Consider the following 23,537-nt stretch of genomic DNA (forward strand, 5'->3'; position numbering starts at 1 on the left):
GATGTAATTCTCTCCAAATTGTATATTTTATTTTGACAGCCTGATCATATATCAACAGCTTCTTGTGAGCTTCAAGCCAAACTATGCATATTTTCAGACATTTTAAGATTATTGTGTCATCACGTTTGCATGATGCAACATTATACACTGCTAACTGCAGTTGTGTGTTTGCAGTTTCAGAACTGTCATATTACGCTGCTCTCTTGTTGCTGAGTAGAGGACAGGATCATTGTGTATGAATATATTTTGTTTTTGGTGCCTGTGTGTGTGATCCAGAATCATCTGTATACTGTAGGTGTGTGTGTGTATTCATAGCATCTGCATTTAGCTGCAGGTTATTCTATCATGTCTAATTCCAATTGTACACAACTGAGAGGCAGAGGCAGCAAATACAAACCTGATGAATGTTACAGCACTCTGTAGCACTTTACCGTGTTTTACAGCATACACAGACACACATGGCTGCCCACGGAGACGCTAGCTCTGTCCATCATAGCGCTGGATCTAATTGACCTTCTCCTTACTCCTCATTGTTAGGTTTCTCTCCTTGCTCTCCATTCTTATTTCCTGCTTTTCTGTTCTCTGTCATCTTTTTCTTCCTCTGACAGTGCCTCTCTGTTCTTTCCAGTCTTTTCTTGCTCTCTTGATGACTTGATCATTTATGTAGAGGAGTTTTTTTCTCCTCAAGGCCTTTAGATTTATTCCCTGTGAATGAAGTGTATGTGTCCTTTATGTTACACAGTCGTAGATAAACAATATGGATTAACTATTGTTTAACAGACAATCTTCATGAACTGAACATGTTTTTCTTTGTCATTCAGGGTGGGCAGCATCGGCTTTCCAAACAAGGTACAAAGCACCGTGCATCTGAACCAATACACACATGTACAGTGGTAAAAAACCATAAAACTATTTACACAGTGTCAAATCCTTAAAGCGTTTCAAAGACAGAACCACTTAGTCTGAGCAAGGACGCCATGACATGTTAGTACATTGTCAGCTGCAGATACAGTAACTGCAGCAGCCAGGGAATCCAACATCGACTCTTGGGCAGCAGACAAGACATGAAAATTCTGTCTTTGTTGTTAAATTTACACTACTTCCATATTTGCTATCAGGAAAAAAAAGCCAGTCATTAATCACATAACTACAAGAAGTCACTGCCTGTTGATTCCTCGGTGAGAGAGATATTTGAATGTGCTAATGCTTTTAATTAAAATGTTTGAGAAACAGGGAAAGCAGAAAGGAAACAAAGAATCCATGAAGTAAAGTTTTGATGCAAAAAGTGCATTAGATGTAAATTTCATATCCTTCACACTGAATCATCTTCAGCGGTGTGTCTATACTGCGTGGTGAGAACACCGCCATGCCCTCCGCGTCGCCCAGATTATTAGCAGCAGTGGCTAACGGAGCAGAGAATGGAGTAGCCCACAGCAATCTCGCACTGGTGAATTGAAATGCCAGGCCAACCAATTATGTTGTCAGCACACACAGTGACGAGAGTGCACTACTGCACCACTGTGATCATTTTAGTCTGAGGGGCACAGAAACACACGCACACACACACTCACTGGCCTGGGGCCCAATAAATAAGACTCATCTCGTCTCAGCAGCTCATTGCGTTGTCAGGCTAAATAAGGAGGCCTCATTTCCTCTCAATGGCACACACACACACACACACACACGCACACAGCCACAACACACACCTATAACTGAAAAACAAATAAATGAATAGTGACATACACACAGACACACATGCACAACACAATAAGAAACATTACAGTTAGACGATGAGGAGAGTTGCTGCTTTCTAGATGATACAAAACAATCACACACACACACAGAGCCATTACATTAGTGGAGAGAGATGCAGCATGGTATACTTGTGACACAACGATTAGTCAATCTTATACCCACAATGCACTGGAGTGGAGAAGGCAATCTCAAGTTCAGGGACTGGGGATTGTACAGCTATGTGTGTGTGTGTGTGTGCAGTTGTGTTTAAATCAGAGAAAGGCAGAGGACATTTGCATACACTTGCACATCTGTGTGTGTGTGTTTGTACAAATATGTGTTTTGGAATCTGTCTCTTTAACAGAAAAGAATAATGTGTGCTTATGTGTGTCTGTACACTTTAGTTTAGTTCAGTTTTTTATTGACTGGTCATTTCAGTCTCACCTTAGTCAGAGAAAACATCTTAGTCTTGTTTTAGTTGAAAACACTTGGCATTTTAGGGTTTTTTTTAGTCGTTAGATTACTTGACAAAGACGTGATGACCGTTTCCGTCTAGTTAAGACCAATAATGGACATTTTGGTCCAAGGGAACAGTGCTTTGATTTGATTTGATGTGATTTATTTATTCTTTCAAACATGTAACAACAGTCAGTATGTAATCACACATAATTCCAGACATATCCACAAAAATATTTTCAATTTGCTTATACCTAGTACATGCTTGAACGGAGTAGGAAGAAGTCAGACTTATCCAGTCCTACCCCATGACATCATCTTATCATCATTGGTTTGCAAGCAGTATTACTACATGGATACCTATTCTACATCCACTTTCAGATAAGATTCCAACTTAATTTGGGCTAAAGTCACATGATGAACATATGGGCAAAGCTTAAAATAAGACAAGGTGTAATAAACTCAGAATTGTACCTAACACCACAGTTAGCAGTTCATTTTCAGCGCTATTACCAGACAATCTAGACCATTGGCTGTATAAACTATGGACGCCATGACAGCTCCCAGAAGTGAAGCCACCGCGCCTCGGTTGCCCTCCAGTGGCTGGTTGCAGTGCAGGCCATAAGTCCCACCTCCTCTATGTTAGTGGATATGGACATGAGCCAAATTAAAAAGTGAAAGTATGAATCAGATCCAGTTTCCCCAGAGGTGACTTCTGTGAGTTTTGGTAGATATTATCACACTGATGTCCATGCTGGTGGTTGTTTTTCTGGTAAGGTTGGTTTTAATAAGTTATTTGATGAAAAGCGATGTATTTTAGTTGATTTGACAGATTGATGATCGCTGATTGATCTTTCACTCCACTTCTGATCACTGCTGCGTAGAATTTGGCTGAAACAGCCTCCTTATTCACGGTATTTTGGCTTCACTTTTGCATAGTGGAGGACAGTGCTGACACCATGTCCATCATATATTAGTCAATGACATAAACAAAAAACACGTATAGTCAAAATGTAGGAATTTTACATGACATTTTAGGGAGCCAGTTCTTGCTTACAATCCCTTTAATCCAGTGAAAAGGCAATTGTTGCACACCTGACTTTGTCTGCCTTGACTCTGTGTCCTGCTTTTATCTCTCACCAGTAAAACTTTAGCTGTAACCCGTAAACGGCTTATGTGCATTTAAAGCTCTGCAAACGACAAAACCATACCAAGCACTAGAGTAAGTGGGTGTCTTAAACTGTCAGCAAAGTAACAGCCTAAAGTCTAATGGCTGTCTATAAATGTCACCGTGAATGTGTCTATATTCATAGAGGCAGTTATCAGCTTTCACGTGTGCTTCTGCCTCACTGAAGCGCTCTCCGCGTCCCTCTCCCTCTGTCCAAAGTGCTCCTGATGCATCTATATTGATACCCACCTGTTACCGGCCATTTCAGGCTCTTCCTGATGAAATATGGATGTGTATCTTGCTCTGTTTCACTCCTCCTCCTTCTCTAAAAATGTCCCTCATGCCTATTTATTGACGTCCCCAAGAGTTATCAGGTGCTAGATGGCTGTCCCTCTCCTCTACTGTTTTCCTGTTTTATTAAGTAGGTGTATCTTTGTGTGATGAAATATGAATGCCTGTCCTTTCTCTTTGTGTCCTTTTCTTTTCACTGGTTGTTTCAGCCAAGTGTCTCTCTGATAAAATATGAATGGACGTCCCCTCTCTTTCTCGCCACCACTTACCGAGTGTCTCAGCTGTGTATCACTGTGGGATGAAATATAGATGCCTGCTCCCTCTTGGAGCTGTGGATGCAAAATGTTATCTATCCATTACAGGGGAAATTATGTCTGTCCTCTCTAAGTACCAGGGATTGTATGTGGTGTGTTGAAGTGTTTTAGCTTCAAGTAGGCATCAATGGACCAGGTGAATTCATGAATTCCTGTCACTGAAGCTGTCACTGAAAACGCTAAATGTAAAATTAAGTCTGTGAGTGACTCTTCCCATTGTTTTCGCTGAAGAAAAGAGGGAAACCAGCTGCTCACAATCCCAAATCTGTGACATGCTCAAAAAATGCTGTTTATTTTATACTATCATTTAATATCCTTACCTTTCTGTTAACTTGTGTAGCCTGAAATTCCTCTATGCCATGTAATCTTTTTAGTGTGCCACCCCAAGAATTTCACTGGTCCCCCACTAAATGTTTTCTGCAGGTGTCACTGTAATGAAACAAGCGACATTTCTGCATATGACCCTAAATGCAGAGTTTTGAAATTGATGAAAGCTGCACGTAGCATAAACATCATTTACCATATATCTTTTGCAGAGCACCAACAGTTTATTCTAGAAATTATGGTTGAAAAATAAATAACTGTTTTATGATAGAATAATGTTATGGTGAATGCTTGGTTAGGCTTACAGATCGATCAGAGGTACTTTGTTGAAGTTAGAGGACCTTTGTTGTCATGGTAATGGCTTGAAACAGCAGCCTCTCATGCCAGATGTTTTGTTGACCTGCCTCCTGAACAGGACTTTGCTGCTGTAGAATATCACCTGACCTCCTCCTTTATTTCTGTCATAATTACAGTACCGTGAGCCACTTTTCCTCTCAAACATAAACATGCCGTTTTAGGGCATTTGTTAAAATGACTGATGCTGATTGACATGACTGCTAGACATCGCTGAACAATAAAACGTAACTAGGGGTTGTAAATAGCACCTTGCACAGGCGACCTATGGTATGGGCTGGTTTTACTGGGAGGACAGTGCCAGATTTCTCCTTTTCTGATGGTTTGACAGTCTTGCCTTCCAATTTGAGCCAAAAACCACCCTTAACTAAATTCAGATAATGTCCTCACTGCTGTGTACTCCACTGTAATCCATTTAGTTATGTGCTTTAAGGAAACCTGGGATGAAGAAAGAACGTTGCCTCTAAATCCGAGCGGGCACAAAGAGCATCACAAAAAGCCCCTTTTGGTCCATCTGGCATTCTGAAGTGTCAGCAGCTTTCTCTGGGTGGCACCATGCCGTCCCTTCCCTCTCTACCCCTTTCATCCATGTTTTGTCCTTTGACGTGTTTCTCTGTCTGGAAGAATGAGAAAGGTGGTGGTGACTGGTATCTATTATTAAATGGCCATGTGTGTGTGTCTGCCATAATGGAACAAAGTAGAAAAGTGTGGCATCTTTCATGAAGCTATATCTAGATCTTTGTCACTTAAACACACACACATCGAGAGTGACTGTACATATACACAATCACATTCATACACAAAAAGCCCAAAGCTCCAACAAGTGATGTGCTCATGTAGGCAAGGAACGTCTCTACACTTCCCACTACACACACACACAGACACACACAAGCAGTTTCTGGCAGTTTTCTGCAGAAATCAGCACATTGAACTAATCCATTAGCCCTTGCTGCTGGGAGAGAGAAAGAGAGAGGTGAACTTTGCTACCAGATACAAAACTTTCATCTTTTTCTAATCATCTCTCCAAACATCCCCCCTTCCCTCTACAGTACAGCAATGAAAGAGAAGGGAGGCATGACAAGGTGAAAAAGGGAGAGGAGTGATAAGGAGAAATGGGGAAGACAGAAAAGAGACTGAGTGCAGAGAAAGGAGGAAGAGAGAAAGAAAGAGATGAGAGGCAAAAGATCTATATTTGATACTTGTAATGGTCTTTCCATCCATAGGTTTTTCTGTATGCACATAAATAAAGAACGCCATGGCGATGGGAAGAAATGGAAAATCAAGGCAGATGGAGATAAGCACGCTGGTGGAAAGCAAATGTATAAATGAAAAAAAGAGTCAAGTAAAACGCCTTTGTGCTAAATAGCATAATCTTGCTACACCTTCTATTACACAAGTGAGGGTTTGGAAAGCTCTAATATTAATCAGATTTATTTAATGCTGCCCTAATCCATAGTTATTTTGCACTGACAAAGAATCAAATTACTATGTGTAATGCAAAAGGTGTTGAGTCTAATGCAGCTCGTAGAGAGTGTCAGCTCATTATGTCTGGTAGCAGCAAGGTTTTAGCAAACAAACCCTGATAAAGATATTTTTAGGAGTTGTTGGTAAAGAGATGAGAGCTGTAAGCAGAATGAATATTTGACTTACATTTGTGCTTTAAAGGGACATGAATCCAAATAATATATTAGCATATATTTTTGTGATCTATATATTTATTTTTAAGACACAAGTGTAACTTTAATATAACTGTACTGAATTCATGTAAATAGCTCCATTACAGAGATAAACTGGCCCAGTCTCACATGAAAATGCACGATAGCTAAGTTGGTCCACAGCATAAAACACATTAGAGCACAGTGTCCACCTTCGTGTTCTTATTCTTGGTGTGGCGTTACCTCCACCAACTGGACTGGAGTGTGGACTGAGAGGCTAACATTTAGTGTTCATTGAAGTCAACCAGTTTTGAACTATTGAATGTTAAAAAGATGGATGGGTCCTAAAAACACCTGACCATCACACAGACAAGCGTCGTGCCCTGTTTGCAATGTCGTACTTTTCATTTGGGAGTGTTTTAACTGAACCCAGGGTCTTTCCTTTCCCTAAACATAGCCATTCTGTTTCTGTGCCTAAACTTACCAGTTTTCTTTCATTTTCTCTGCCAGAAAGATGTTGCCATGTCACACTTTTCAGTCCAGAAAATGTCACAGTTGTAATTGTGAGAGTTGTACGTTTTGCACCGCGGGCCAATTAAGCTGTTATACATTTTGCTGTGATACTGGGTTGAAGATTTCCACTGAAAAGGCTGCAAACCAGCCTGTTAAGACAGATTTTAATGAGAGGACATAGCACCTGTCTGTAATGGATTGAACAATGCCCTTATTAACCAGCTTTGATTATGGTTGCATACTAACAGGAGACATTGATTTCCTGTATAAAGCTGACAAAAACTTTATTCACTACCTCAGCAGTGATGAGGCACAGTCTGTGTGGGTGAGCTTGCCTACTGCTCAGTAACTCAAGAGGTGACAGTATATGTGCACATTTGTGTTTCGTGAATGCTTGTTTAGCCACTGTACTGTATGACAGTGTGGGTAATCTCAAACACTAGGTCCTTGTCAACATAATAAAGCAGATATAATAAAAAATAAAATAGTTTCAGTGTATTGGGAGGTCCACTGGATAAGTTAAAAATAGGGTATCTCCTTGGGATCATAGGAGTGTCAATGTTAATCATTTGTATTTCTTATACACTGATGGAAATGTAGAAATGTAGAAATGTATCCCTGATGTTGGCACTAGAGAAAAGGTCAAGGCCGTGGAGACAGAAAATATTTGGGTTTTTCTTCTCAGAAGCATCTAAGATTGCCAGCAAATCTTATGAAAGGAGTCACTTTGATTATCAGTGTCATCAAGTTTCTCTGTACTTTTTTCACTTTCATATACAGTCTGTCTGAAATATTATTATGCGGATTGATCATTTTGGATGTGACTGAAGTTCAGTTTCTTACTTTTTAAATACATTTCACAGTAAGTAAATCTAAAGTTATTAAGTAAATCTGCCTAGTGTAACTATTTCATATGCATTGTCTCATTAATTTTGGTGAATTTTCCACAGATGTCATCTGTAGTATCTATTTAGAATAAAATAAAATAAAAAATGATGGGTTTTGCAACAAAACAATTTAGATGAAACATTATCAGAAGTTTTGCTCACCCTTCTTAATTACACTGAAACTGTTAATGAAGATCAATAATGGATGAAAAGTTTCTATACCACTGTCATTTTTATGCCAGCCAGCCAAATGACAGTAAAGGACTTTATATGCTTTCCAAGTTTGTTCTAAAGCATTCATATTTAATCAGTCACTTGACAGATCATTTCCAGCACTTTATCACCCACTGTCTTTAATCAGTGTCACTTCTCATTCATCCAAAATGCCACAATAGAATTAGACTCAATTCTAATGAAAAAGATACAACTTAATGGGAGTCTGTCAGTGCAGCTAAATTAACAAAAATGAAATGTTTGCCACTTCAGTGAATTACAAATGCATTACTTTAGGTGAAGTAAGAACATGTTTTGTGAGGGGAACACACCACAGGCTGTTCTCACTCATCCCTTGTCTTTCAATGATATTGATTGGGACAAAATCAATGGGAGAGTTTGTGCCCCTGCTGATGGGTTCGATCAGTCAGTTAGATGTAATCCCATTGTTTTTTGGGATTGAAAGCTGTTTATTACTGTCTATTATTGTTGGCATCATTATCTTCAGCTCCGTCGTCCTTCCTCGTCATCCTGTTTGGCCATTTCTCCCTCCGTCCCTTGTTCTCTCTTCGCTCTCTCCTGCTTCTGTAGGTGTGTGTGATTAGACAAGGTGGATTTGTCACAGGGCCAACTCTGACTTCCAATTATCACCTTGTACTTCTTCTCTTATTCCTTTCCCTGATCCCTACATCCTCTATCTCGCCCTCTCTTGCCTTCCTTTTCTCCATCACCCCTTCTTTCTGATGGAGTCAGACTTCTCTATTAGTCAGTGAATTAGGCAGTAAGATAGAAAATCAGCTTTCCTTAGAAGACTTAATTGTCTCCCTCTATCACACAATCATTATGTTCTCTCCCTTCCCGTCTTTCCATCTTCTGTCTCTCTATCTGTCCTCCTCTGTCTCCTTCTGTCTTGGCTTTTTCTTTCCCTTTCTTAATCCCTTCATCACCATTTCCACCTCTTTCCTTCTGGCCCTGTGACTAATGTTATCATAGTTATGCAATGTGGCAACTTCTGAGTTTGATTTTCTAAATGACAGGACATGAGTGTGTGGGTGTGGGGGGGTGCACATTAAAGAAGAAATGTAACCGCAAACAGAGCTCAGATGAACTCAGCATGTGTGTGGTGTGCATGTGTATGGGTGCTCAGCCATCCTGGTGGGGACCAGCCTCTGGTGTAAACTAATTGGGTTTCACAGAATCAGGCCTAAAATGAAGCAAAATATATTCAGATCTAAGAAATGTGTCAAAAAAGGTCCAACATTCAGTTTGCCTGATTACATATCGCAATTAAACAGGCCCATAAAATACGATACAACAGTGAACACATAATCTAGTCCAGACATAGACACAGTGATCAGTGGAGGAGGAGGGTCGCACCACCGGTAGCTAACTTCATTCTGCCCATTTCAGCTCCACTCGTGCTTTACCTCTTTGCCCATTTTTGAATTAGACAGAGCGGGCGGGGGTTGTCCAATTTTCAAATAAAACTTTAAACATCATCCATTAATATCTGTGGCAGCTGCTTTAGACTATATGAACTCAATGATTATGGCCAGCCGAAGTGAAGATACACCCATTGGAGGAACAATGGATGTTGTGTGACATTACGTGAAATGGGCCCCATTACCACCAGACATCATTGCCCTCAGCATTTAGCAGACATTACATCACCTGAGTCAGTGGCGTGCATGTAGAGAAGGGAGGCCTTACACCATTGATTCCATATTAATGCTCAAACTTTTCCAGTTACAAACATAAACTACTTCTAAAACACTGGAGGTCAGACGACATACATCTTCACGCCTGCATGCACAACAGACACCTGAAGAAAACTTTGTCTGTGAAACAACCTCTGATAAATATACACCTACAAACATGTCAACACACACTAACAAAGCAGCTATAAAACTATTTTATTTGACCATCTGGTGAGCCTGACATGTTTATTGGGCTTCATAACCTGGCAACTCTTCACTAGCCAGGACAAGGATATTGTGTGTGTGTGATTGTAAATGTGTGCACTGTACAGTGCTAGTGTATGTGTGTGAGCTGATGTCATGTGCTGTATCTGTAACATGTCATATTCAGGAAGCTAATGTCCTGTAACACGGTGGCTTCTGGAGAGGAGTGCGCAGCAAAAACCCTGCAACCATTTTTTTTAACTAGACTGATTTAGAAAATGCTTTGAAACTCTTTTTTTAATTATCATATTATATATTACTTGTGTTTACATTGTATTCAACATTGAAGTTGCTCCAAATAAGAAAAAAAAAATTAAACCCAATCATGTTACTGTAGATTGATAGGTGTACCTATTATTCTGTCCAGCCCCTTTCAAACTAGTGAAGGAAGGTTAAATAATGGATGCGTCTCTTTGTATAATGCAGTACAGCTCAACAGTACTACAAATTACAGCCTCCATATGATCGTACAGTGAATCAACAGCTCTCTAAAACAAAAACTGATGATCGTAATCGATTAGAAACAGACGCAGCTGAATCTGCGTGTATTTGATTGTATTTGGACTTAAACATTAATGATGTCTGTTTGCATATTTGATGATGGAATAATTTGATAGTTGTATACTTCATCCAGTGACCAGGGACAAAAAAACCTGCACCATAGAGCAACAAACATCAGCACAAACCACCCTGTAAGAGTTCAGCTTTGATCAACACATACTGCAGCAATAGTATTTATCTTTGTGTTTTCTTGTGTGTGTGTGTGAAAGGTGTGCAAGGGGGGTAATCATCACAAAAGAAGCAATCAGTGGAGGTTGTCTCTAATCATCCACAGAACCCCCGTGGACATTGTTGTGAGCTTGTGTATGTGTGTGTGATGTTGTGTGTCTGTTTGCATCCAATCAGGCAGAGAGCCCCCATGAACACTGTCAGTGAAGCATCACTCAGTACACACACACACGTCAATCCCTCATCACCACATATACACACAAATAAACACATTCACTCATGACGTCTGTCACTCAAGGAAAAGTGATGAGAAGTTTGTCTTCCTCAGTTTTTTTTTTTTTGTGTAAAAGCCTCAAAAATCAAAACTGAAAACTTTTTTATGTGTTCCTATAGTGTTATAATGGAGTACAAATCTAATCCAGATCAATGTGTTAAACTCATTTCTTTATCGCAGGTTATGTTTAGTTGTCAGCACATTTCCTGTTGCAAGACGAAGCTCCTCAAGTATCAACCCCCGCTAACTCTGCTCTTGGTTATACCAGATGTGCTTTATGGACAATCTGTTGTTGATACTCTTCCTGCCTTCAAACATAATTGTGTTTTTGACATGTAAAGCTGTGCACACAATGACTAGTGCCGCAGGGAGCTGACAGGTAAAGTGGACGCTAACATCTCCTGTTCTCATTGTTCAGTGCCACTGATGTACGAAAAAAGGTAGACACGAGAGACTGTCTTGTAAAGAACCAGGCCAGTAAGTCATAATGACTGAGTGTATCAATCCTGAACCAAGCAAAGGAGGATGTTAGGTAACATAGTGACAAAGTCTGTGTTAGGATGCAACACAGGATTTCTCCACAGGAGACCAGTGTTCGATTCCAGTGTGAAATCATCCAGTGCTCTATAATCTTGAAACTATAATGGTTCTGTAATCATAACTGTGTGTTTATAATCATTTCCATGACGATGAATGTTTGCTGTGCTTGCAGCTGTATGGAGCGTATGATTGTTACCTTGATGACAAAGATCTGGCAGGAGTCCTGTGGATTATATATTAAGGTAGGGGCAAACAACATATTTTGTCATTTTGGTTGGAGGGCTTGTAGTAGAAATGAAAAAGGTGACTAACATTTATTGGCTCTGCAAGTTCGAAAAGGTCAGTGCACAATATGCTGCAAGTTTTAGAGTATGAACTTTAGAAATGTTTCTGAAACCATGTACTGTTTGCCAAAACAGAAGGAAACCATCCATATGGAATCTATTTGTCATACAAATAGATTCACATACAAATTTGCCAAAAAAGATGTCTAAGATTACTCAAGATAATAATAATAATAATAATAAGAAGAAGAAACAGCTAACTGATCTGCCCATTACATAATACCAGACCACATTGTGTTTGTGGGTCACAATAAAGTGGTATCATGGATTAGAGATGTGTGTTTGGATCTTAGCTGGAATTCCCAAAAATAAAGTTGTCTACTTTTTTAAAATTCCTTCCTTGTCCCCCTATTATAATGATCTAACAATATGGGTGAAGGAGGTTGGGGTGGAGGCCAAGTGTCCTCTATCTCTTTATTACTCTGAAGTCGCTAAGCCACACGAACTTTTGAGTCATCCAATTAAATTTGACAGATCTAATCAAATTCCTCTTGTGACTCAACTCCATCCACTTTTTTGGCTCAGAAATATTATGGATGTCGAAGATGCTTTAACTTATGTTTCACTTTAAAGTAACATTACAGAAGTATTAACAGTATTACCAGCTTCCCAAATGTCCACTAAACATTCACATCCCTGCTCAAGAGCACGTGGAAGCAGCTGCTGAGGGAGAGGTTTCTTTTTTACTGACAGTCCTGGAATGCAGCCTGGCAGCATTTTTGTCACAGCAGCAGTTTTTCACTAGTCTGTTTCATCCTGTTTGTCGGGACAAATCAATCCTGGAGACAGTGAGCACATGCACTATATGAAACGTGAACAGACATCATGACATTCAGGTGAGAAAGGATACAAAAGTTTGAGTTGGAGGTCTGGTAGCAGTTGTTCTCCTAAATAACCAGCCATGTGGAACAGTGTTTTGGGTTTAATGAGAATGATGTGACAAAAGAGCAACAGAAACAACATGTAGGCTGTCAGCATGTTTGAGTAAACAGGAGTAAGAGCGGTGCAGCATAACAGGGCTGTACAACAAAGAGTCCAAATGAGTTTTGATTCCTGTTGACTCTTGTAATTGGCTGGAAATTGCTTTGTTTGATGGGTAACCTTTTTGTGTTAGTGTGTGTTATAGTACTGCCCCATTTAACAGGCAAAGGAACACACACACTTTGATAACAGCATTTATAAAAGGAGACATCCAAACACCTAGGTGCTCTGCAGGTCCTGATTAATACCACTGAGTCATTCTTCCTTTATAAAGCAAAGATAGATCGAAGATCAGTAAGATTCCTCCATTTGTTAAGCTGATTTCTAGCCCTGAGCACAAATCTTGTTTGTGCATCCGTAATCTGTGGTAATATACCTTGAATGTGCATGTGCTTGGTTTCTTGCTTTCCATTATATTTATATTTTTGTGCATTTAAATGTTTGCTTCCTTTAATGTGCATTTAATGTGTGCATTTGTGTGTTTTCTATCTGACAAGCACAACAAATCTATAGAGACCCACTTGCTGTCCCCAGGCACCATCCAAATGGCTGCTGCATTTTAGTAATTGCTTCTTTATTGACAAATGGCTGTGAAGTGTGGTGAGGGCATTACCTGTCAGTATTGCTTTTATTTCTTATTGAATTCTGTCCTTCTGTTGTTTCTGTTCTTCCAGTGACTCACAGAGCCAGGAGAAGCAGGTTAATATCTCCTCAGACACTGCTCAGCATGTATACATATGTGTGTTTCTATGTCCCTTTGAACATGTGTGGGTTCTTACATGTGTTTGAGTGTCTAGATGTCTGTCTGCCCTTAGTCTCTACACTTGTAGGTATATGTGTGTCTTAGAGCAACATCCTGAGGGAGAAACTGGTAAACACCCATCCATCATCTATGCCACTTATCCTAACTAAGGTCATGGGGGGACTGTAGCTGATCCCAGCTGACACTGGGTGAGAGGCGGGTCCACCCTGGACAGGTCACCAGTCTACCGGTAAACATGTGGTTCTGAAACTAAAAGGAAATAAACCGTCACACTTAAAGAGTGATGGATTTCATTTGCCTGAAGCCCAGCTGCCATGATTAGTAGGAATTTATGGCATATATTAATAAAGGGAAGCTGATGTTTTAAAGTGCGTTGTCTTGTTCCACTTCACCATTTGGAAGTTACTGTAACAGGACAGGAGGTCCTTCCCTTCTCTTCTAAGAACAGCTTTGTTAATATCATCATTAGCTACAAATTAAAATCACTATTCAGTAAGGCAGTATTTAACTCATTATTTTGGGTGTCCTTTCACTCATTGGATATACAACATAACACTCTGGAGACAAAAGTTTCATTTGGGTTGATGAACATACTATGAATTTGCAAACATGCTCAACTGTTATTGGCCTTTAATGAAAGATTGAAATGCAACGTGCTTTTGGTTCAACATAGACACAAAATTTGTACATACTGTAATGCACACAAAGTTTCACTAAGGAAAATTTTAACCCTGACAATCTAAAAACAATTTAAAATATCACCTAAGATTGTCTTTTTTTTTTCAAAATGCAACAAAAATGTTTCAGTTCTGCAGCCAGTGCTGATTTTGTTCATATATTACGTGTCAGCTCCAAGTCAAAACTACCAGCAGCTCATCTTCAGTCTTATAAATCTTGACACAAGATTTCATATCAAAATGTCATCTTGATAAAAGATACCATCCCCAGACTCCTTCTTATCCTCATCCTCCAGCTGAAGCTATGCTGAAATGTTGCTTTTGAGACATCTGAGATCCAACCACATATTTCTGTCACCCCTCATACCTTCACCCCCTTTACCCTCCTCTTCGGTCTCATGCACTCCTGGCTTAAAGTCGAAAAATAAAACCTTAAAAAAGAAGCATATCTTTTGTTCTGAGCTCTGCACAAAGGTGTGGCATAAAGCTGGATTTACAGGTGATGGAAGGGTTAACATCAGTCCCTTGTAGATAAGTACTTTTATTTATTGTTCACCATCGGTTTTCCATTAATAGCAACAGAATAACACCAGACAGACATGTTGCATGTGACAACAAGCAGACAAGTGGACCGATTACAGCACCTCCACATTGTACCTTCATAGCTGCCATTGGCCCAGTGTACAGTTACAGCTGTGAGGCCAACTGACAGTGATTTGCTCAATCAGTACATCTTCCTGTTCTTAAGGCTTTACAGTTTATACTATAATAAAATAATACCAAGGAATCTGTCATCTTGCCACACATGCTCACATAGTGTTCCTTTTCACCCCTTTCCCATACTCATTCACTCAGACACAGAGTGAATGCACAGGGTATATGCACCTGCTGTGGTGTCCATAACTTACTTTATGGGTTTATGTTGTTAGATGATTTTTGTGCTTCTCTCTGATTGATTCTAGGAAGTCTATTGTAGGAATGGCTGTTGTATTCACACTAGGTACTGTAGTCTTATATGCATCAATTGCCAAAACTTACATTATACAAATGTCATGCTTTATATTTGGATAAAAAAAAGACCCAAGCCCACTGTGATACTGGTCCAATGTCATGCTTTATATTTGGATAAAAAAGGACCCAAGCCCACTGTGATACTGTTCCCCTCTTGGCTCTATTTTCATGATTATACTGTATGTCCCTACTTGATGGTGGCCATAATGGTCTCCTATTGGCTCCTGTCATAGTATTGTGACTTGCATCTCTTACTGTTGATTTCTTATGTTGATGTTCCACCCATAAGCACCAGAATTTTGAGGACATGTTGATTCAGCACATGCAGATTCCCATTACAGTATACAAAGTGGAAAAAGTGTTGCATGTAAAAGAGCAGCAAATATGCCTGTGCAGGAAATAGCAAAATGCAAATAAGTGCAAAGTCAAGTGCCAACATTGGTGTTGACTTTCTCATTTGTAAAGGCTGTGAAGACCTGCCAGGCAAAAGTTATCCTCAAATTATTTAACATGATGTTTTGTGTTTCTAATTGTTATTCATGAGAGTGTAAATGAAAGAAAAGTCATCCAGCAGAAGCTAAAGGTTTTTAGATTGAATATAATTTAATTTAAACAGTTCCATTCCCTCTCGTGCTTCATTACATGCTGGCAGTTTACTGAGAGATTAGAAGAGTGATCACTAAAAAGCAGAGATGAAAATAGATGTAAACACAAGACAGAAAACAGTTTAGTGCCTTGTTGGAAATTTAAGACATGTATGTCATTGTCTAAAGTGAATTGTCCTGAGTTTGTCAGTAAATCCTAAATGTAATCAGAGTGAGCCTGCATGAAAATGCGAGGGGGGACCTTTCTACCAGAACCCATGATATGGTAATAAAGCTTCTTCCCTTCACCGTCTTGCAGTATCGTATACCGGCTTGTATTTTGACATGGTTAAATATATTTACTGCAGAGGTGAGGAGGCTGCAGAAGCATGGCAGTGATCAGGTCAGCGGTGTGATGCATGGAGGAGGTGAACCAGAGACACAGTCTGTGCCCCAAAGGTGACCCTGTGCCCTGTGGGCAGCCAATTAGTTGGTTTAGTCACTGTTTCACTTAACATGTACAGTATAAAAAATAACTGATTCTGGTGCGTCTGCATAATTTTTGTGACATCATGTTACTAGTTTTTGTCAAAACACATCAAGTTCCTCAGATTACATTCAGCTGATTACTGTGGTCAGCCAGAACACTGTCAGCTGTGTTTTCTAATTAGCTTTGCATTTCTACAGATTCTGGGATGTGCCGCTTTCAAACTAGAGAATTTTACTGAATAACTCCCATAGTGTATTGTTGCACTCTTACAGAGCTGTGTTACCTGCTAGTGACAGATTAAAAACAAACAAAGAAATTGCCCAAATGAAAGCTGCAGCATTTGAAATTTTAAATGTGCAGTGTGTAAGATTCTGAAGGATGTATTAGCTGAAACAGGCTGTAGTATGGATAATTATGTTTTCATCAATGTGTAATCACCAGTAAATAAGGTTTGTTGTGCTTTCTGTAGTTTAGAAATAGCCTTTTATATTTGTATAGAAGTGGGTCCCCTATCATGGAGGTCGCCATGTTTTTTTTTTTTTACCAGAACGGACAAACCACACACTGGCTCTAGACCATGAATTTTCCTTTTTTCACAGTGAAGGTAGCAGCTTGGATTTGGAGACACTTGGGAGACAAAAAAGAAGTAATGTTAGAAACAAGAGCAAGTTTTGTTGTGAGTTTAAGAACCATAATTTGAAGAAATTGAGGATCATCCCCTTTAACACAGGAAAAAAGAAGACAGCACAAAGTCGGTGATCGGGCAACAGACCCTCTCTGCATGATATATCATTCATGTCTGTTGAACCTCTTGTTTGTAGAACAGGCTTTCTGTCATTAATATGTAGTCTTCAAGCCCAGGATGAGATGAGTGACATTGATTCTGCTCAGGGTTATTTTCTTTGACTTGTCAGTGCTTCCCCAGAGACACAGAGGACATTACTATTAGAACAGTGTTTACAGGCTAAGTAGTACTTCCTATTACACCATTACTAGGACATTGGCATTGATCTATAAAATTGATGGAGTTCCCCTTTAACTTTGTACAAAAAGCGTTTTTCTAATCTCAGCCATTTATCTGTCTCATTGAATGATATGGGAGCTAACCTTGTCTGAAGTGTCGGGTGTTTCTGTGTGTATGTAGTATTCTTTCCATGTGAAAGCCCATAAAATCGTGGTTATATAATAGCAAGGTTCTGAAAAGAAAAGCAGTAAATTAAATGACAGCTGTCAGAAGTGGAGGCCTTGGAAAGTAAAAGTAAGGTCAATGACGTTGAGAACGACGTCCTGTCACAGAGCAGCTGCAGCCCTGAGCCAGGAGACGGTGACAGTGAGTGATAAATTGATCATCACTATATAGTACTCAGTACGTTGCAGTCTGTGCTTTAAATCCTCAAGTTCCTGCAGTTGAATGTGACTTTGTGTTGATGCAAGTAAAACTAGTCTATTATACAGTATACAATAACTGTTAGATACTATATCACAGAGCTGTAGGAGGTCATAAAATCAAGTATAAGGTTTTAAAGATACTCACAAAACATATATTTTAACTATCTCTAGTGGTGACTACCTTTGCAGTGCTCACATCATTTACAGCAAATGTACATTTAAAAAAAAATCAACATTCTGAATAATATACAGCTCCTATAGTAACCAATTTAGGGACAACATTTTTAGGAGTAAATCTGTAGGGCTAGATTCCACTTAGGCTGATAAAATATGTTTTAATTTGTGTGAACTGACCTTGTGAAGGGCACCATCCCACCTCCTCACTCCGCGCTGCTTCTCTCTCCTTATTTATTCTTAACTAGATGGAAATCAGCAGTATTGGTATTAGCCTGAAGCAATGGTAAATTCCTCTTAATGTGAATCACTGGTCATGGCATCATATTAAAATGTACTGTAACACTGGTCTCATGTAGCAATGTGAATTTAACCTCAGTCAAATCAGGGCATAATGTAAATCTTTGGGCTCTGTGTTGCAGAAATTAAATAACTCATATCCCAGCTAACGCAGTAATGTCACTACTGTATCAGAGGTTGCAGCCGCTAAATGAACGAAAAGTTGCAGCAGACTTTAAACAACAACAGCCCACACAAGGTTGTTTGCTTTTTTTCTTGTGCATGTTAAAGACATACACCTTGTTCTGCACATTAGCTTGTTGTTAGAAGAAGCTACTTAACCAAGAGACAAGCTCTAATATCAGTTTGCAGATTAGTTATGTAGCTCGTCAGCGAGGGCAAATTGGAGATATTCCTGAAAATACCATAATATCACACATTATTAAACAATATCTTGTTTCCTTTTTGCTATCAGGAGACAGATAAGAATATTTTCCAAAGTGTTGAAATATTCCTTTAAAACATTGAAAAACATTTAGAGCATAAGAAAAGAAAGAGAAAATATATAGGGACAGAAAGAGAAAGGTTTTGTGCTGAGCTGAAGAGTGAAAGAAAGTGTAGCAGAGACAGTGGATGGGGAGGCAGGATACAGTATTTGTGGATACTATCTGTCTCCCATGTTATTTATCACCAGGACAGGTGCAGATATTGAGTCTTAGCTTCCCAGCCTCATTACACATTCACTTTCCTTCTCCAACACTCTCACACACATATTCATATACATTGACAAAAACTTTGCCTCCCTCCATCTCTCACTTTGTGGCTTTTGTTCTCCACAGTATCTCTAACACACTCCCTGTCAGATGCACACACACACACACACAAACAAATACATTTCAATTAAACCCAGACTCAGCATGATGAATGTGGTTACCTTTTAATTTCAATTATAGTTGCTGGTTAGCTAGCTAGAACACTATTGTATGCTCAGGCAGCATCCGCCAAGTGACGGCTCAATCACCGCACACAAAGTGCAGGGATGGGTGTAGAACAAGATACAAGTACACATTGGCTAACAGGCAAATATACACAGCAGCAAATGTACACAGACAAGGCACACACATGTAAGCACACACGCATACACCAAATTAGATTAGCTAATTTAGTTCTTGTCTGGACACATTTTTCACCTCTGTCTGGCTGACAGCTGTTTTAAAACCTATTTAGAATATCCACAGGGCAGCATGGCGTCTGGGCAGCTACTGACAATGTGAGGAAACTCATAATTATCGCCCCAAATAGAAGTGTTGTTTATTCATTTATAAGTAAAAAATGTCATACATGAGAAATGAATGGTAGAAGACCTCATTATCTCTTGGGATTCAGCTAAAATGAATTTATTGTAGGCCCCCATTTATGCCAACACAAGTAATAAGAAACAGGTCACCAGTCTATCACAGGGCTGACATTTAGAGAAAGCCACTCACATTCATTCTCTTACATCACAGCAACAACTTGGATGTAAACAAGGTTCAATTTTCTCTTGTAGCAAACTTGTCATGCTGGTGGCATTTTGGTAAAACAGTCTTAAATTTTGCAGAACTGAAGTCGCCAGCAATTGATGGTCATGTGGTGTATGGGGCACATGGTCATGCACAAGAAAGCAAATTCTGTCTCTGACTTCCTTCTTCATTCAGTCTACATTACAACATTATGTAAGCATGTTAGTTTGTATGTGTACAGATATATGACAGATATGGCAGTGACTTTATTTTAAAGGAAAACTGAAATTCATAGTGAAAGACAGAAAGTCAAGAGGAAAAATTGATCCAACCATAAAGTGGTAAAAACTGCAGGAAAAGGCAGGCACGTGGTGGAGGAGTAGGGCAGATAAAAATCCAGGCAGAGAAGGAGAAGAGAGAAATAGAGACACCAAACGGAAGAAAAGTGTCTGTGTTTTCAGCTGTAGCCATTAAACCAGTTTAAATTGCTGCTGTGTCAACTGACAAAATATTCAAAAACAGTGAAATGACTGAAAAATAGGTCACACACAGAGTGATATTCACACTGACAGTATGTGCCATCACCTATGGAGTCAATTGTAAGTATACACACACACACACAGACTATCATACACCAGAGTCAGTCGGAAGAAGAATTGCCTTAAGCCAGCACATGCCTCAGGATGAAAGAGCTCTCAGGGCACATTCTGTTCTTTCTAACCCACAGTGATTTGCCTCTCACACCTGCACACATGATCTTTCTGTCTCTCTCAGATTCACATGCACATCTGCACACACAGTGTTCACTGTCCTCTCAAATCTGACATCAAATGAAGTGTCTGTATTCAGTCTGTGTTTAGAAAGTGAAAAGTGAAGATGAGACAAAAGGTTGTACAGAAGAAAGAGGGAAAATGATGCAGATGTTACTTCATTTGTTGCCTGTTTGTGTCTCCTGTGTTTTTTATTTAATTTTATTTTAATCCCTGCTCACCTCTACAACACAAAACATTGATCAGAGTTATACATACAAACAAACCAAATGGGGTCATCTACAGTACGCCTTCACCGAACCTATCACCACAAATTCATTTTAGTTCCATCAAAATGATCAAAGCCATAAACTACAGAATTAACCAAAGGGAGCAGGGAGATTTAGAAACTTGGATTTGGCTTTTTCACTTACCACAATCTTACTATCCATAGTTAATCAAACCAGGGCTGTTTGAAGTATTTTGAGATGTGTAAGCCTTGTCACTTTCTCAGTCAACCTTCAAGTCCTTCAAGGGAAGTTAACTCATAGGACTCCACAAACAGATGTCTTTATTGTTGATCTCTCTTTATTACTGAGTCATGTCTATAACTCTGATGACAGTCACCAGAAGTGACTCTGATAAGCTAATAGACAAATATTTCTCAAAATGAATCACCCCATTCTGTGTTTTTGCAGTAGAAGTACTATGTGTTACTAAAATTAGTATTCATTTTAAAGAGAGACTAAAATATACAGCTTCATTTAACCACAAGCTGCATCTGCTTCTTGTGCTTTTATTTTAAGTGCAGGTGTCCCACCGTAATCATCTTTTCCTTTGCTTTTGCCTCAGTCAGCCAATGAGCTTACTGCAGGCAACAGCTGCACATCTGTGGGTTGATGTTAGTTGCAATCAAGCCAGAAGCCACAAGCAAATCAACACTTTTCTGCAAGTCTGAATCACTTTCTCTGAAAAAAGCATAAGTATAACACAGCCAGGCTACAGAGCCAATCATATCACAGAGACCGCTCTGCTAAGATTTAAGATTTCATTTATGTTAACAAAGTTGTCATGTGTTGTTTAAAACGGCTTACATTGTTAAATGTAGTTGACTTCACACATGGATTGTTAATTGGACTGCAATCAGTTGTGTGCATCTTGGGTTAATTTACACTGTACACACATTTAGGACACATGCAAATTTAGCATCATGTGCACCCACATAGACACATTCACTAATTCTTCCTCTCTGAACACAAGCACAGTCTATGGTAGACAGTCGTCCTCTAAACCACTGAATAGTTCTATTTCATTCCCATAGCTCATTATGTACTGGGTTGACTTAATGGAGACATGGAAATGCAGTCCCATTAGCTGAGTGAAAGTGTTGACAGTAGGAGGATGAGATGTGGTGGACAGAATGAGCTGCTACCTCCTTATAAAATCTAAATTAACTGATGTACATGCTCATAGTGAATGATACTTGGTTTGTGTGTGTGTGTGTGTGTGTGTGTGTGTGTGGAGGATCATGGGAGGTGACCCAGATTCTTAAGGTTTATCCAGACTCCACTAAACCCATTCTCTCTCTGTGCACTTCCAGGATTGCCACAGCAGCTTTTATTAAAATGAAGGCTCTCATCCCCTGAGTTGTTGGAGGGGTGTGCGAATGAAGGATTGTAGTCATCAACTGTACAAATATGGACGTCATCACAGCTTCCAGTGGTGGAAGCTCCACACCCCAGTCACCCCCTGGTGAGTGGTTGTAGTATAGGCCATAAATCCCGCCCCCTCCATGTTGCAAAAAAGAACGATGGCAGCTGTTGTATTCACGATATGCTGGCTTCATTTTTGCATAGTGGAGGGAAGTGGTGATGACTGTCCACTGCATATACTGTATGTCAGTGGTTGGAGGTGGTCTGCACACATTGTACAGCCACTGAAATCACTCATCAGTGATGAATGTAAAACAATAATTGCATAGTGACATACTGTGTTTGCATATTAAATAATAATTAATGTTTGTCTTTTTCTGGAAAGTTATGTTTCTGGCAACTGTAGAAACTGGATAGTTAGCTTGAACAGAAATAGCTGAATAGATAAAATATCAAAACCCACATGACTGACAAAAACCTTTTCATTTGTCTGGTTAACAAGTTAGTGCATTAACATCAGATTGCCCGACACAGTGTCTCTCCTGGTCTTGTGTGTTTTGGTTTTTTCTGTTCTCACTCAGCTAATCGCCTTCTCAGGTCCTTGTTGTTTTCTGGAGAATTTCATGGGCTGCCTTTCCCCCTCTGGCCTCTGGTTAATTTTTATATTAACAGTGGATTAAATTACTGTGTGATGTGATAAACCCACACAAGTATGTATGTTCCTAACACATCAGCTCTGGAGAGCTTCTTATTCATGACTCCTTCACTGTTTGAATGTATCAGCTACACTTCTAATACAGTTCAGAGTTGTTCTGCCCGTTTTCCCCTTATTTTTTCTGGCATACTGAGTAAAATGCAGCTTGTTTAGATCGTTTGTTGCTGTACCTGAACAGGGCTCCTTGAACCACGTGTGACTCTAACCTTCTCTGTCATCTCTCATTTTAAATATCACCATAGCCTGTCTAACAGCACAGCTGCTGTCATTGACCTGTATGTTTTTTAGTTTGCCAGATGATGTAGTGACAATGTAGATCACCACCTTGACTTGCTGGTAAACAGTTTAATATTTCACGCGGCAACAGAAACAGAGAAATGTGTAAATGAGAACGACGACACTGTGAATCAGCTGATGTGATCACAGAGAGCAGAACAGACGGCAGTTTTGTCATCTCCCCCTTTACTTTTTCCGCATCTCTTTCTAACATACTAAACTACATATGTGTTAATGCTAACCCATTTCCCAAGGTTGTGTGAGGTTGTAATGGGCCTGAAGTCTCTATTTTTCAGTCTGATGTGGAATCCCTTTTTGTAGCTTTTACAAAAGCCACATTTTTTCCATTGCTCTGTCACCTATGGTATAACTGGACGAGTCTATGAGAAAATGCTTTTTTAGTTTCTTGCTGGTCCAAGGAAAGTTTATATGGCTAATGATTGAACTGTAAAAGCCTCTGCCTCATGTCAGTCATGATTTCCCAATAAGTGCATAGACTCAAAAAAAGTGAACAAATGTTGTAGTTGCCCAGAGTGCT

General features: G+C 39.5%; 1 long non-coding RNA gene across 1 annotated transcript; it reads left to right on the forward strand.

The window, feature by feature from the left end:
* Positions 1-820: 820 nt before the first annotated feature.
* LOC109961057 (uncharacterized) lies at positions 821-22,102 on the forward strand. The gene is made up of 3 exons (XR_002275086.1): positions 821-849; positions 11,586-11,655; positions 21,957-22,102. It is a non-coding gene; the product is annotated as an uncharacterized LOC109961057 (long non-coding RNA).
* Positions 22,103-23,537: the final 1,435 nt, after the last annotated feature.

The sequence above is a fragment of the Monopterus albus genome, unplaced genomic scaffold (genome assembly GCF_001952655.1).
Source record: "Monopterus albus unplaced genomic scaffold, M_albus_1.0 scaffold52.1, whole genome shotgun sequence".
NCBI lineage: Eukaryota > Metazoa > Chordata > Actinopteri > Synbranchiformes > Synbranchidae > Monopterus > Monopterus albus.